This window comes from Palaemon carinicauda, chromosome 17 (assembly GCF_036898095.1).
Source record: "Palaemon carinicauda isolate YSFRI2023 chromosome 17, ASM3689809v2, whole genome shotgun sequence".
NCBI classification, from domain to species: Eukaryota; Metazoa; Arthropoda; class Malacostraca; order Decapoda; family Palaemonidae; genus Palaemon; species Palaemon carinicauda.
This window is the reverse complement of record NC_090741.1, coordinates 70,343,766-70,358,765: the sequence shown is the minus strand read 5'-3', so window position 1 is coordinate 70,358,765 and position 15,000 is coordinate 70,343,766. Positions and strand designations below refer to the sequence as shown.

Genomic DNA, 15,000 nt, shown 5'->3' with positions numbered 1-15,000 from the left:
TTTTAGCAAATCAGTGACGTCATTACTGACGTCACCACTACCCTGCCTACTCTACGGAAAGCATTAAGGTTAACAGCTTTAGCTACGAAACGAAAGAAGCTTTAAATTAAGCTTCCAAAAGCTTTCGCTTAAGTCAAGCTTCATCGGCATCAGCTTCATCTGGGAATCAGACTTCTCTCTCCCTCTTTCGACGCACGTGATAAGGTAAGGAAATATAACGACTTTTTTGTCTCTTGAATTTCAATTATTGTGTTGTTATTAGTGATAGAATTACTTCGGTATTACTGACCATTTCTAAAATCGAATATCTAAAAAATATATATCATCATCTCTTACTCCCACTGACGCAAAGGGTCTCAGTTAGATTTCGCAAGTCGTCACTATCTTGAGCTTTTAAGTCAATACTTCTCTATTCATCATCAGCTACGATCAGACGAAAATCTCCCACCATCACCAACCCGCACTGGCCAGCTGGGTGATGAAAACTGGCTGAAACCCAAATATGAATTGACATATGTGAGGCCGTTGTCCTACAGTGAACTAGAAACTGCTGCATTTGTTGTTGTTGTTGTTGTTGTTGCTCTTACGGCAATAACACCCTCCCTAATACAACAGTGGCGTAGAATAAAGTCATATTAGATATAGTTTTCTGCTTAAAAATTGTATTTCAATTCAAAAGTCAGTCTATTGACATGTGTGGGCCTTTGTCTTGTAATGTACTAAAAACTGCTACATTTGTTTTTGCTGCTTTTATAGTAATATAACAGTGGCGTAGAATAAAGCCAGTTGTTTGGTTTACTCTGGGCCCTAAAGAGATCATGACGTTCAAGATCCGAGAAACCTGTGTTAGCATCTCTGCCATTTACGACTGACCCAATGAAACCTTTAGTGTATCTCATAAATCTCATTGCAACGGGAAGCAATTGCTGATTGCATACAACAACAAAGCAAAATTGCATGTTACAAGCATAACTCTTTTGCAGTGCAATTGGATTGACTTATGCTCCCATCTACCCTTTCCTTCCCAAGCCCTCCCCTACTCTCTCATCTTCCCCCACACAGCTACCTTTCCTTCCACCCCCTCATCCATCCCCCCTCCCTCCTCCGTTCCATTTTGCAAGCAGTTAACAAACAAGGCTGACCATCGCCACAGTCTCGTCTGGCGTTCAGATATATCCACTCCATTCAATCGTTCCGTAATGTTTCGCTCACCCACAATGGAACTTTGAAAGAGCGGACGATAAAGAACGAAAAGTGACGAGTTTCGGCAGAGGGGATCTCCCAATGTCGTTGGATTTTCCATGTTTCTTTTTCGTTCGTATATTCGTATTTCATAAAGATTCGTTAATTGCGTCAACTTCCCTCTATCTGCTGTCTTAAGGGCTATAATTTGGCCCTGAATGTACAGGAGAGTTTTTACCAGCGATGGAGGTATAGTTTTCTTATTACTGACCATAGATAGTCGTTTACTTTGGTTGTCTTGAAACTCTAGTTTGTATAACCTAATTCATTAGTCAATCAATTAATCTTTCTGTCATTGTTGATATAAAAATTAATATTTTTTTCCAGTTTTTAAGTAATATCTTTGTCTTTGACGCCACTTGGCAGAACATAATTTAATGTTATTATTGAATAAATATATATTATTTTTATATTGTAATGCCTGGATGCAGTCGGTAATTAAATTAGTTGTAAGAAATCTATGTCCTTTTTAGTCTTAACTTGAGCTTTTTGGTAACAGTGAACGTCATTAAATAGAAATGAATGATTTTCATGTAGTCCTGCCAGGAGAGAGTCAATGTCAGAATAAGAATAAAATATTCACTTATAATTTTCATAATTTGTGATGGATAATTTGTCTAGAAACATGCTTTTAGTGAAAGAAAATATTGTAAAGGAAGGCAGCCAATAGCCAGCAGGTTAATTGTCCTTTAAAAGGCTAATACAGGAAACATCTATTAAAAGCTTAAAGGCTGCTCATGAATGGCAGAGGCAAGGGACAGTGAAATTGCCGTATCAAGCAGGACAAAGACTTAGAGATTGACCAGATATACATATGATCAGCGCCCAAGCGCCCTCTCCACCCAAGCTAAGACCAAGGAGGGTCAGGCAATAGACCTATAGGCTCCCCGAAACCCCCTATCCTCAGCTCACAAGGACGGTGAGGTTGCAGCGACCAGAGGAACTAACGAGTTTTAACATGGCTCGAACCCCAGCCTGGCGTTGACCAGTCAGGAACGTTACCGCATCGGCCACCATAACCCTAAGCAGTCATTGTTTATCGTTGTCAAATCAGTCAATTGCCGAAGGACCATTTCACTTCAGATGAAATCCTTGTCTTTATTCAGCAGTGCCCTAAAGTCATTGTTCCACCCGTTCCTAATACTGAGGCAATCCTTTCTCCATTAGCAACATCCTACATGTTGTTGTTGTTAAATAAGTCCAGACCCGACGTGTTTATCTTTCTTATTCTTGTTTTATTGTTCGTACTTAAAATGCTGATACTGATATTTTGGCTTTGTCATGATATGTTGCCGTATGCACCAGTCAGCTAAAGTTTGTTGATAGTTTTGATTTCTCTATAGATTTTTTTAAGGCTTATTTTACAATGGCTGTGTTTTGTTCCTTCTGTTTAAAAGCATATTTTTAATAGTCGAGAGATAAGTCATATTTGATATAGTTTTCTGCTCAAGAATTGTATTTCAATTCAAGTCAGTCTATCAGTCTTTGTTCTTGTTCAAAAGCTGTATCTTGGAGCCTTTTCAGTCTGCCCTACAGTTTTTGACAGTCTTTTAACTGTTTGAAAATCCTTAACCAGTCAACAATCAGTTTGCATCTGCCAGCCTGACTAACATAAAAAAAAAATCGTTTGAAAGAAAGACATCCCTGTTGCTATCAGCGACAGTTATTCATCTACCATACCATTTGACAGTCTTGTATCTAGTAAAATCTTTAACCAGTCAACAGTCAGTTTGCATCTGACAGCCTGACATAACAAAAAATCGTTTAAAAGAAAGACATTCCTGTTGCTATCAGCGACAGTTACTCTCCCTCGATGCTCAGAAAGACTTGAAGAAAGAGAGGCGGACCACAGACTGAATTAGGTCACGCTGTTGTGAATGTGCTACCATTCTTAAGGGTCAGTATCCTGTTTGAGTTTACCGGCGATGACCTCTACGTACAGTGATTGGAGTTATCTCTTTATTTCTTTTCTTCATATCTATCTTACATTCATGGTGTGTTGTAACTTGATTTGTGTAACGGATCTTTTTACGCTTTTATCTTTGTCAGTTATGTGTTTTACGTTTGGTAGGCTAAGATATTTGTAATATGTTCTGTGTTTATGTTGTTGAGAAAGATATATAGCCATAGTTTAGATTCTTGCTCGCAGTGATGTGCTTATTTATATCTGCGTATTTTGGCCAGAGAAGAAAGGGTTAAATATGTTTATATTATCTGCCAATGTGATGTGAGAGACAGTTTGTGACCAAAGGACGAACGTGTTTATGTATGAGAGAGAGAGAGAGAGAGAGAGAGAGAGAGAGAGAGATTAAATTTTTTTCTCTTTAAAAACTAGTCCATAAAAACGTCCATATTCATTTGCTCTAATTGTTTTCAGATTGAAAATTTTGATTAGTTAAAATGACCATTATATTTTATTTATTACCAGTCATCTATAGACTGCACAAATCAGTTAGGTAACAATTAAGAATATCTCTCTCTCTCTCTCTCTCTCTCTCTCTCTCTCTCTCTCTCTCTCTCTCTCTCTCTCTCTCTCTCTCCTTCTTCTTCTTCTTCATCATAAACATGAGTAATCTTGTAAATCTGATAATCACGAATTAGAATAACTGGGACATATAAAAAGAAATTTTATTATCATCAGTAGCTACTTTTTCCTTGATTCTCCAACTAGGGTTGTAGCTTAGCTTAATTAAAACTCTCTCTCTCTCTCTCTCTCTCTCTCTCTCTCTCTCTCTCTCTCTCTCTCTCTATATATATATATATATATATATATATATATATGTGTGTATGTATGTATGTATATATATGCATATATAAGTATGTATATATATATATATATATATATATATATATAAAACACTCTCTCTCTCTCTCTCTCTCTCTCTCTCTCTCTATATATATATATATATATATATATATATATATATATATATATATGTATGTATGTATGTATATATATGCATATATAAGTATGTATATATATATATATATATATATATATATATATATATATATATATATATATATATATATATGTATATATATATATATATATATATATATATATATATATATTATAAATCATTCTGAATATCGTTATCATTCTCTGTACGCTACACATCAGATATATTTTAATCTTTATTTTTTTCTGTATCACATGCATAAAAATGCACCGGAAGTGGGAAACAAAAACTGATGCAATAAACTTTTGAAGATTGTCGTTTTCTTGTTTCGTTTTTGTTTTTATGTTAGTTTCTTCAGTGATTGAATTCAATTCTGTTTATACCTCGTTTTTTATTAAAAGCAATATTATCAACAATGATATATTAAACAATGATTGCTTTTACCCTCTTGCTTGACGGTACACTTGGGGACATTATTCTATCTTGTTTCTCTTCTTATTGTTATTTTAAAGTTTTTATCCTTTCGTTATTTTCAAGTTTTTATAGTTTGAATATGAAAGATTTATTTTAATATTATTATTGTTTTTAAACTACTCTTGTAGTTTTTCCTTATTTCCTTTCCTCACAGGGCTATTTTCCCTGTTGGGCTTATATCATCCTGCTTTTCCAATTATTGTTGAAGCTTAGCAAGTAATGATAATAATAATAATAATAATCCGTTTTCCTGCCAGGAAAAAATTATTGAAGACTAATTGTATTTGATTCGTATACCATTTCCTCATTTCCAGAATGGGGAATTATTCTAATTCTTCGTTGTTTCGTATATCATTTTATCTGCTGCTACTTAAATGAAACACAGGAGAAGGTAGAGAGTTCCACATACTGTATATAATAAAGGACTGACTTGGTTGTCTGACTTCAAAGTTACCCTCCATTGCCAATTCTCTCTCTCTCTCTCTCTCTCTCTCTCTCTCTCTCTCTCTCTCTCTCTCTCTCTCTCTCTCTTAATCGAGGTACTTGGTTGTTATGTGACTACTGTGGATAGGAGCTAGATGGATGAAAATATGAGAAAAATAAGAAACGTTAATTATGAGGAAGTGTTAAGAGGCATGCCACTAATATTTAAGTATTTGCTCTCTCTCTCTCTCTCTCTCTCTCTCTCTCTCTCTCTCTCTCTCTCTCTCTCTCTCTCTCTCTCTCTCTCTCTCAGCTAGAATTCCTGGCATCTGGTATGAAGTCATACAACACTTAGTTGTGACATTTAAATGGAAATTTTCTGTCTCCACAATCCTTTGTTTTATTGTTTTCCAGTCAAGAAAGTATTTACAATGATTTTTATTTACCAAAAAATGAGAATATTTTGGATTTTTTTCCAATTTAGACATATCTAAACTTACATTTTTTAGGTTCTCATTTATCGGTGATTACAGTTTTGTGGCTGTGGGGAATTCGAACCTCAGTCCAATAGGAGAGAGAGAGAGAGAGAGAGAGAGAGAGAGAGAGAGAGAGAGAGAGAGAGAGAGAGAGAGAGAGAGAAGGCTTACGAAATGTGCTTCACAAGAAAATCCTTTTAAGGAATCTCAATGATTCCTTGGATGAATTTGTATATCATTAAATAATGTGAAATTAAATATAAAATTATTTATATTATTTTGATTGATTTTGAATTCATATTTAGTAGTTTTTAGCTATCCGTTATATTAATTTCTAATAACATTATCAATCTGCGATATTTAGAGATTTTTTTTCTATTTCAACAACATAAATAGTCAACTCGAGTTACTGAACATTTCGTGAAATTCTGACTGTGTGATTCACTTTTCATAGGAAATGAAGTCATTCTGCCAAAATTCACTGAAACGTTTGAATTGTGTCGAAATCGGATGCATGCTAAAGATAAGAGATCCAGTCAATTTGATAATTTCCACAATTCACAGACATTTGATAAATCTTCCAATATTTGAATCGCACTTGTGAATAACAAACTGAATCAGTATCTCTCAAAACTTATTTTCAAAATCGTATCCATTATTGGTGATGAAATTCCAATAAGGTAAACATTACCTGGCTATTACAATGAAACTACTATGGAATTATAGATTAAAAAAAGGCTTAAGGGGTTGTCGTAGGCTATTAAAAACGTTCTTGCTTGGCGATCTGTCGGACTGGGGTTCGAAACACGCTCAAGCTGGATAGTTTCTTGTAGTGTCTGCAACCTCACCATCCTTGTGAGCTAAGGATTGAGATTTTAGGGTACCTTGCTGAGTTATCAGCAGCCATTGCCTGGCCCTCCCTGGTCTTAGCTTGAATGGAGAGGGGGGCATGGGCACTAATCATAAGTTTATATTGTCAGTCTCTAGGGCATTGTCACTGTTCCTTGCCTCTGCCATTCACGCATCACCTTTAAAGCTATCAGTGTTCATAAGGAAAATTTTGATAATTACTTCTTATCCCTGTTTTGATATTTCTTGTAACTTTTTATTTGTGAACAAAAATAAAGAAAAAAAAACTGAAAACAATATTGTTTTATGCTTGTCTAAGGAACGTTTGTTTTGTTTGTGTTATAAAGACAAACGAGGCGAGTTCTCTCTCTTGTTTTCGTAAGTTACAAACACAAGATGTTGATGATTATAAAACCTCGAAAACGTATCAAGTTGTCTGCTCTAAAGATGGTGCCATTATTGTTTATCAAGAGAGCGTTAGAGTGAACGAGCAACTCTATCCTTTATCCCAGTTACAGTCATTATATAAACAGTAATTATCCGATTAGAAGAATTGCTGTTATATGCTTATTTTTTACTAAATGGAATGATTTCCAAAATATGATATTGATTTGGTTTACGAAGAGAAAGCTGTATGAAATCCAATTGTATTTTGCAAATATAAAACTCAGCCCAATAACATATTATGCTTAGATTATCAAGCGATTTCCAAATCTCAAAAGAGCGATATGTTATGAGAAGAAAAAGGTGTAGTTGCAAAACTTGGTGTGTTTTGCAAATGAGAAAAAATTGCAATTCACAATAACAATTTTTGCTTAAAGTTCTTCGCACTAAATGTGTGAGCATTTAGCCAATGGCTTTGTTTTCAATTTATTTTATGTTCGCTTTAAACTAAATAGGATCAAGTGGGTGAATTGGTATATTGTAGGCTTATGAACTTTTATTAGATATTGAGAGAGAGAGAGAGAGAGAGAGAGAGAGAGAGAGAGAGAGAGAGAGAGAGAGAGGAGAGAGGGAGGGAGGGAGAGAGAGAGAGAGAGAGGAGAGAGAGAGAGAGAGAGAGAGAGAGAGAGAGAGAGAGAATTGTTAATTTTACGTTTGGGATGCTATAAGTCTAGGGGCTCCAACTGGGAAAACACCCCAGTGAGGAAAGAAAACAGGGAAAAAATTATTTTTTTTAAGAACAGCAACAATCTTGAAATGAATATTTCCTATATAAACAATAAAAACTTTAACAAAACAAGGAGGAGAAACAAGAGAGAATAGTGTGCCCGAGTGTACCCTCAAGCAAGAGAACTCTAAGCCAAGGCAGTGGAAGACCATGGTACAGAGGTTATGGCACTACCCAAGACTAGAGAACAATGGTTTGATTTATGAGTGTCCTTCTCTTAGAAGTGCTGCTTACCATAGCTAAAGAGTCTCTTCTACCCTTACCAAGAGGAAATTAGCCACTGACCAATTACTGGGCAGTAGTTAACCCCTTGAGAGAAGAAAAATTGTTTGGTAATCTCAGTGTTGTCAGGTATATGAGGACAGAGGAGAATATGTAAAGAATAGGCCAGATTATTCAGTGTATGTGTAGGCAAAGGGGAAAATGAACCGTAACCAGAGAGAAGGATCCTATGTAGTACTGTCTGGCCAGTCAAAGGACCCCATAACTCTCTAGCGGTAGTATCTCAACGGGTGGCTGGTGTATACTTTAATGGACACTCAATTTTATTAGGTATTGACAGAGAGAGAGATAAAACTTAGTTTTACGTTTGATTCATAGGCATATGTATACCATTGGACATTCAATTTTAATATGTATTAACAGAGAGAGAGAGAGAGAGAGAGAGAGAGAGAGAGAGAGAGAGAGAGAGAGAGAGAGAGAGACCTGATAATTTTACGTTTGACTCATAGGTATATGCATACTTAAATGGGTATTCATTGTCATGGCCCACGACGCCGATAAGTTTCTGTCATCTTATGAAATATATATAGACTCAATTTTGGCTAAAACTAGAATATTTGTCGAAAAAGTAATAGTCTATTTCCAAACGTTAAATACCCTTATATAGCACATACATCCTGTACTAAATTGTATTTTATTGATCTTATGTGCCAATAGAATACAAAAATTTTTAATGTAAAGAAATATATTTTTTTTTACTTTTCTATTACAAGAATCACAGAACCAGGCTATCTTTAAATAGTAATTTTGTCATCACCTACGTATAAAAGATCATTGTCTGTCAATACGGTTCATTTCGCTTTTGGCATCCTTGTCTCACTCACATTGGCATTAGTCATGTGTTAGAGTAATTTGAAAAATGCATTGCAAGTTATTTGAAAAGATAGGTAACTTGGAAGAAAGCATTAGGCAAAGTTTTAAAGAAACATAATTCATTAGAGCCTTGAATAGAAAAGAGGAAATCAAGTTAGATTTACTGTCATTACTTCCATATCATTAAAAAATACATTGATAAGTCAAATTCCAATAAGAAAATTTTTAAATCTTTTAAAAACATTTGAAATTTAGCAAAACAAAAATTTTCACAACGATAAAAACATTTGAAATCTTTCACCCATAAGAAAATCACATAACGAACTTAATTATTTTCTTTATAGGTCAAATCCCAATAAGCAAATATATTTCAAATATTTTAAAAACATTTGAAATTTGGCAGCAAAAAAATGTACATGACGATAAAAGCAATTGAAATATTTCACCCAAAAAAATTACACAACGAATTTAATTATGTTTCTTTAAAAAAAAAAAACCTAACTCAACACTTAAAAATAATCCCATCTTTTACCACCCGTTAACGACTTCATTAACGAATCGAATTAACAGCTCTTCCTGCAACCAATGTTTTCCCAACCTGGCAGGGATAATTCCCTGCAATTAGCTCCCGATGGAGCAAAGCAATTTCCTGTTTCAAGTAAACAACGCGATGTATGTGGACTATGTGTACAGTGGCTTAAGAGAGGGAGAGTAATGGATGTTTACCTGTGCAAGAAGCTAGACTAAGCGCCACGGCTCGGACGGTCCTTCCTTCTTGAAGGAGTTAGAAATAAAGATGATGTCTCGCAGACAAGTATCTCTGTCTCTTCCTCTATTCACCAGGTTTTCTGCCATTGTATGTATATATATATATATAAATTTTATATATATATATATATATATATATATATATACTGTATGTGTGCTTAATGTGCCTATATATGTGTATATATATATATATATATATATATATGTGTGTGTGTGTGTGTATGTATATATACATATATATTTATATATATATATATATATGTATATATATATATATATATATATATATGTGTGTGTGTGTACAGTATGTGTATGTATATATACATATATATTTATGTATATATATATATATATATATATATATATATATAGTATATATATATATATATATATATTATATATATATATATATATATTATGTGTGGGTGCGCGTGTTTACGTATGTATTAGTTGAGCACTCCCTGTAGCCCATCTTTAATAGGGTATTAATAAAAACAATGAAGTTAATGTGACAGCATATCCTCTCTCTCTCTCTCTCTCTCTCTCTCTCTCTCTCTCTCTCTCTCTCTCTCTCTCTCTCTCTCTCTCTCTCTCATATGTGTGTGTCTGTGCGTGCGTGCGAATTACATAAATAGTGTAATTATATGTTCAATCCACTTCCAAATACCAGACATGTTATGAATTTAATACGTGCCCTTGCCTCTTCCTTTCCTTCATGCCCAGTCATGAAATGCCCAGATAACAATCGTGGCCCTAATTACTTAGGAATAGGTAGTTTTGTACAGTTGGCCCCGGCGAAGGGCGTGAAAATAACCGCTGACGATGTTTACCTGTTCATGGATTCGAAACATACCTGTTACATTCTCATTTCTTGAATGTTTTTTATTTGTTTGGATGTGGCTTACCAGGGCATGGTCGGAGGGCACCTTATCTCTCTCTCTCTCTCTCTCTCTCTCTCTCTCTCTCTCTCTCTCGTGTTAGCATTTTTTATTATTTTTAGCATTGTTTGTATTCATTTTAACCTATCTGTGTATTTCTTTTTTGTTGTTTTTAGTCTACAGTTTTGAATCTATAGTCTTCACTATGACATCACTACCTGGTGCAGTAATAGCATATGGGTCTTACCCTTTCTTTCCTACTCAACCTAATTTGCCCACATCAAGTGGCTTGATGTGGGCTAAAAGTAAAATTATTACATTGTTGAAACTGAGCTAAATAGCACGTGTTATTATTCTTACTTCGGACTTCTTTATGAATTTGCCTTTTTTACCTGAACTTTTAAGTTTTTTTTTTTTTTTCTTTTCAAGTTTCATCGATTTATTCAGTACCTGATTTGACGTTGATGATCGTAACATTGATGATTAATATTTAATGTTGATAATGGTTATATTTATCTCCTCGTCAGACATTGATGAAACCTAAAGTCCTCTCATTTACCTCCCATTAGTACGAAAATTTACATAACTATAGTCCATTTCTTTTAGCGATGCATATTTGCACCGACTCGCAGCGGTGCCCTTTTAGCTCGGAAAAGTTTCGTGGTCGCTGATTGGTTGGATTTATCTCGTCCAACCAATCAGCGATCCGGAAACTTTTCCGAGGTAAAAGGGCACCGCTGCGAGTCGGTGCAAATATGCATCGCTAAAAGAAATGGACTATAGTGTTGTGGTGGCCTATTGGAAACGTCATTGCTGGGCGATCTGCCGGACTCAAAGTCATGCTCAAGCGCTATAGTCTTGTACTGTCAGCAACCTCAGTTTTCTCGAGAGCTAAGGATGAGGTGTTTCGGGAGCCTCTTGGTCTACCTGCTGAGTAATCAGTAGCCATTGCCTGCCTCTCCCTGGTCCTAGTTTGGGTAGAGAGGGGAATTGGGAGCTGATTATATGTATATATGTCCTCTAAACGAAAGTCTTGCTTGGAGAGAGGTCGGGTGAACGTAGAATTATCGATATAATTTTTATTACTATTTTTCATTTTCATTTTTTAAAATATATTTTAGAAGAAAGACTTTAATATCGAAAAAGTTTAATATTTAATTAAAGTAATATGTATAAGAAAGGGGCTTGCTTACGATAAAACATTTGTGTTTATGAATAGTTAGAATTAAAAGCATTTCAATATATTGTTATCCACATTCAAAAATGTGGGGTATGAATGTGGCCGTAACTGCTATCCTGAATTCTTCTGAAGCCATCCAATTTCACGTTAAACTGATTTATTGGCTTAAAAAGAATTGATATATCAATGTACTGTTATCCACATTCCAGAAGATAGAGTATGAATGTGGCCGTAACTGCTATCCCGAATTCTTCTCAAGCCATCCAATTCCACGCTGAAACCGACTTATTAGTTTAAAAAGAAACAATATAGTAATATTAACGCCTCAGGAGGTCTCACTGCAGCATGCATTCCCTTCTTTCCTTATTTCATTCCCTTCTTTCCATAATTCATTCCCTTCATTCCTTACTTTATCCTCTTATTCCCTTATTTAATTCCCTTAAATCCTGATTGCATTCAATTTTTTCCTCATTTCATTCCCTTATTTCCTTATTTCACTCCCTTATTTCCTTATTTCATTCCCTTATTTCATTTCCTACTTTATTTCATTCCCTTATTTCTTTATTTCATTCCCTTCTTTTCTTATTTCACTCCCTTCTTTCCTTACTTTGTCCGCTCATTTCCTTATTTAAGTCCCTTAAATCCTAATTGCATTCCCTTTTTTCCATATTTCATTCCCTTCCTTCTTCATTTCATTCCCTTATTTCCTTCCCTACTTTATTATTTCATTCCCTTATTTCATTCCCCTCTTTCCTTATTTCATTCCGTTCTTTCCTTATTTCACTCCCTTATTTCCTTATGTCCTTCCCTTCTTTCCTTATTTCCTTCCCTTCTTTATTATTTCATTCACTTCTTTCTTTATTTCACTCCCTTATTTCCCTATTTCATTCCCTACTTTATCATTTCATTCCCTTACTTCCTTATTTCACTCCCTTATTTTCTTATTTTCTTCCCTACTTTTTATTATTTCATTCCCTTCTTTCCTTATTTCATCCCCTTCTATCCTTATTTCATTCCCTTAGTTCCTTTTATCACTCCCTCATTTCCTTATTTCCTTCCCTACTTTATTATTTCATTCCCTTATTTCATTCCCTTCTTTCCTTCTTTCATTCCCTTCTTTCCTTATTTCATTCCCTTATTTCCTTACTTCATCCCCTTATTTCCTTATTTCATTCCCTTCTTTCTTTACTTCATCCCCTTATTTCCTTATATAATTCCATTAAATCCTGATTGCATTCCATATTTTTCCTTATTTCACTCACTTATTTCATTCCCTACTTTATTATTTCATTCCCTTCTTCCCTTATTTCATTCCCTTCTTTCCTTATTTCATTCCTTTATTTCATTCCCTTCTTTCCTTATCTCATTCCTTTATTTCCTTATTTCATTCATTTCTTTCTTTATTTCCTTTCTTTATTTCCTTCCTATATTTCATTCCTTCCGTTCCTTATTTCACTTCTTTCTTTCCTTTATTTCATTCCCTTCTTTCCTTATCTCATTCCTTTATTTCCTTATTTCATTCATTTCTTTCTTTATTTCCTTTCTTTATTTCCTTCCTATATTTCATTCCTTCCGTTCCTTATTTCACTTCTTTCTTTCCTTATTTCCTTCCTATATTTCACTATTTCATTCCCTCCGTTCCTTATTTCATTCCTATATTTCACTATTTCATTCCCTCTGTTCCTTATTTCCCTCCTATATTTCACTATTTCATTCCCTCCTTTCCTTATTTCATTCCTTTATTTTATTCCTTTATTTCATTCCCTTCTTTTCTTATTTCATTCCTTTATTTCCTTATTTCATTCTTTTCTTTCCTTGTTTCCTTCCTATATTTCATTCCCTCCGTTCCTTATTTCACTCCTTTCTTTCCTTATTTCCTTCCTATATTTCAATGGTTCATTCCCTCCGGTCCTTATTTCCTTCCTATATTTCACTATTTAATTCCTTCCGTTCCTTATTTCATTCCCTTCCTTCCTTGGTTTTTTTTTTTTTTTTTCTTTTTTTTCTTTTTTTTTTTTTTCTCGTCGCTAACGAATATCGTTAATTAAACTGCATTCCGTGGAATTCTCTATCGTGTTTAAAGTGTATTTTTTCCCTGGCTCTGATTAATTCGTCACTTAATTCGCTGTTTCTTATTTCTTGAAAACCCCCACATTGACTTTGATATACTTCGCGCTTCATACAGCTTTATCTGTCCCTAAGGATGTTGTGAGAACTGTCCTCTATACTGCTCGCTTTAAATCTTGTTCGTTATTTGTTTTCCATTTAATTGAATTGGGTGTGTTTTGAATTGCATTGTCTTTTAATTTTACCTTTTTAGTTTTTTTAACAGATATTCTTTTGGGTATACCTTATTACACAAATGCATGTATACATGTAAACTGTTTGTATATATACCCACATATTCATATCTGTATTATTTTGCATATATATGTATGTATATATGTTTACATTATATATATATATATATATATATATATATATATATATATTAATATATATATATATATATATATATATATATATATATATATATATACATACATACATATAATACGTCGATAGTTTACAGTTGTTCTAGTCTTTATTTTTATTGTACCAAAGTAACTATCAACTAGTTGAGTTCCGGTCTGATTTCTATTCCATGATGATTCATGATTTTCTTTTCGGATTTGTCAGTAAAGATATTTTTTTCTAGTATTTTTTTTTCTTTTCCTAAGTTGTTGAAGGAGACTGTTTGTGCATTACCCCAATCATTGCCAATTGCTAAATGTCGCATAAATTTCTGTGAATTGTAGTCTTCGGATTCATTAATGAATTTCCTTCATTTAATCTTGTATCTGATTTGATATTTTTTTTCTTTATTTTATTTTCTGATTTATATATTTATTCTTAAATAATTTTCATCCTTAATATATCTTATGTATTCTCATACACACACACACATATATATATATATATATATATATATATATATATATATATATATATGTATATATATATATATATATGTATATATATATATATATATATATTTATACATATACATATATATATGTATATGTGTGTATATATATATATATTATATATATATATTGTGTAATCTATACATATACTAGTGTGCACGACCCGTCAAAATGTGACTGATAAATATTTAGTTAGAGATATGCACACACGCCCACTCAACTATCACAATGGCATGACCACTTTCTCTCCCCCTACCCAAGGAACGGGAAAAACTGAGCGTGACTGAAAAGGAATATATATAGAGAGATTTATATATTTATAGCCTGACACTTGTTCATTATTATATACAGGCGCTGTATATACAGTATACTGTATGTATATGTATCTATATACATATACAGTGTATATATATGTGTGTGTGTTTATGTGTGTATATATAATGTATATATATATATATATATATATATAATATATATATATATATATATATGTGTGTGTGTGTGTGTGTGTGTGTGTGTGTATTTTAATTCGCACATCGTCTGCATTTCAGAACATAACGCCTATGCAACTCAAA

At 33.6% G+C, this 15,000-nt stretch overlaps 1 protein-coding gene across 5 annotated transcripts in view; it reads left to right on the top strand.

Annotated features, from left to right (window-relative positions):
• LOC137656859 (integrin alpha-PS3-like) overlaps window positions 1-15,000 on the top strand; it is a 105,725-nt gene that overhangs the window by 25,206 nt on the left and 65,519 nt on the right. For 4 of the 5 annotated variants that reach the window (XM_068391223.1, XM_068391220.1, XM_068391221.1 and 1 more), the window contains exon 2: window positions 1-204. This exon is cut by the window's left edge. The exons of the other annotated variant lie outside the window; for it this stretch is intronic. The gene's annotated coding sequence lies outside the window, so the exon portion shown is untranslated. The remainder of the gene's footprint in view (window positions 205-15,000) is intronic. 5 annotated transcript variants of the gene reach the window in all.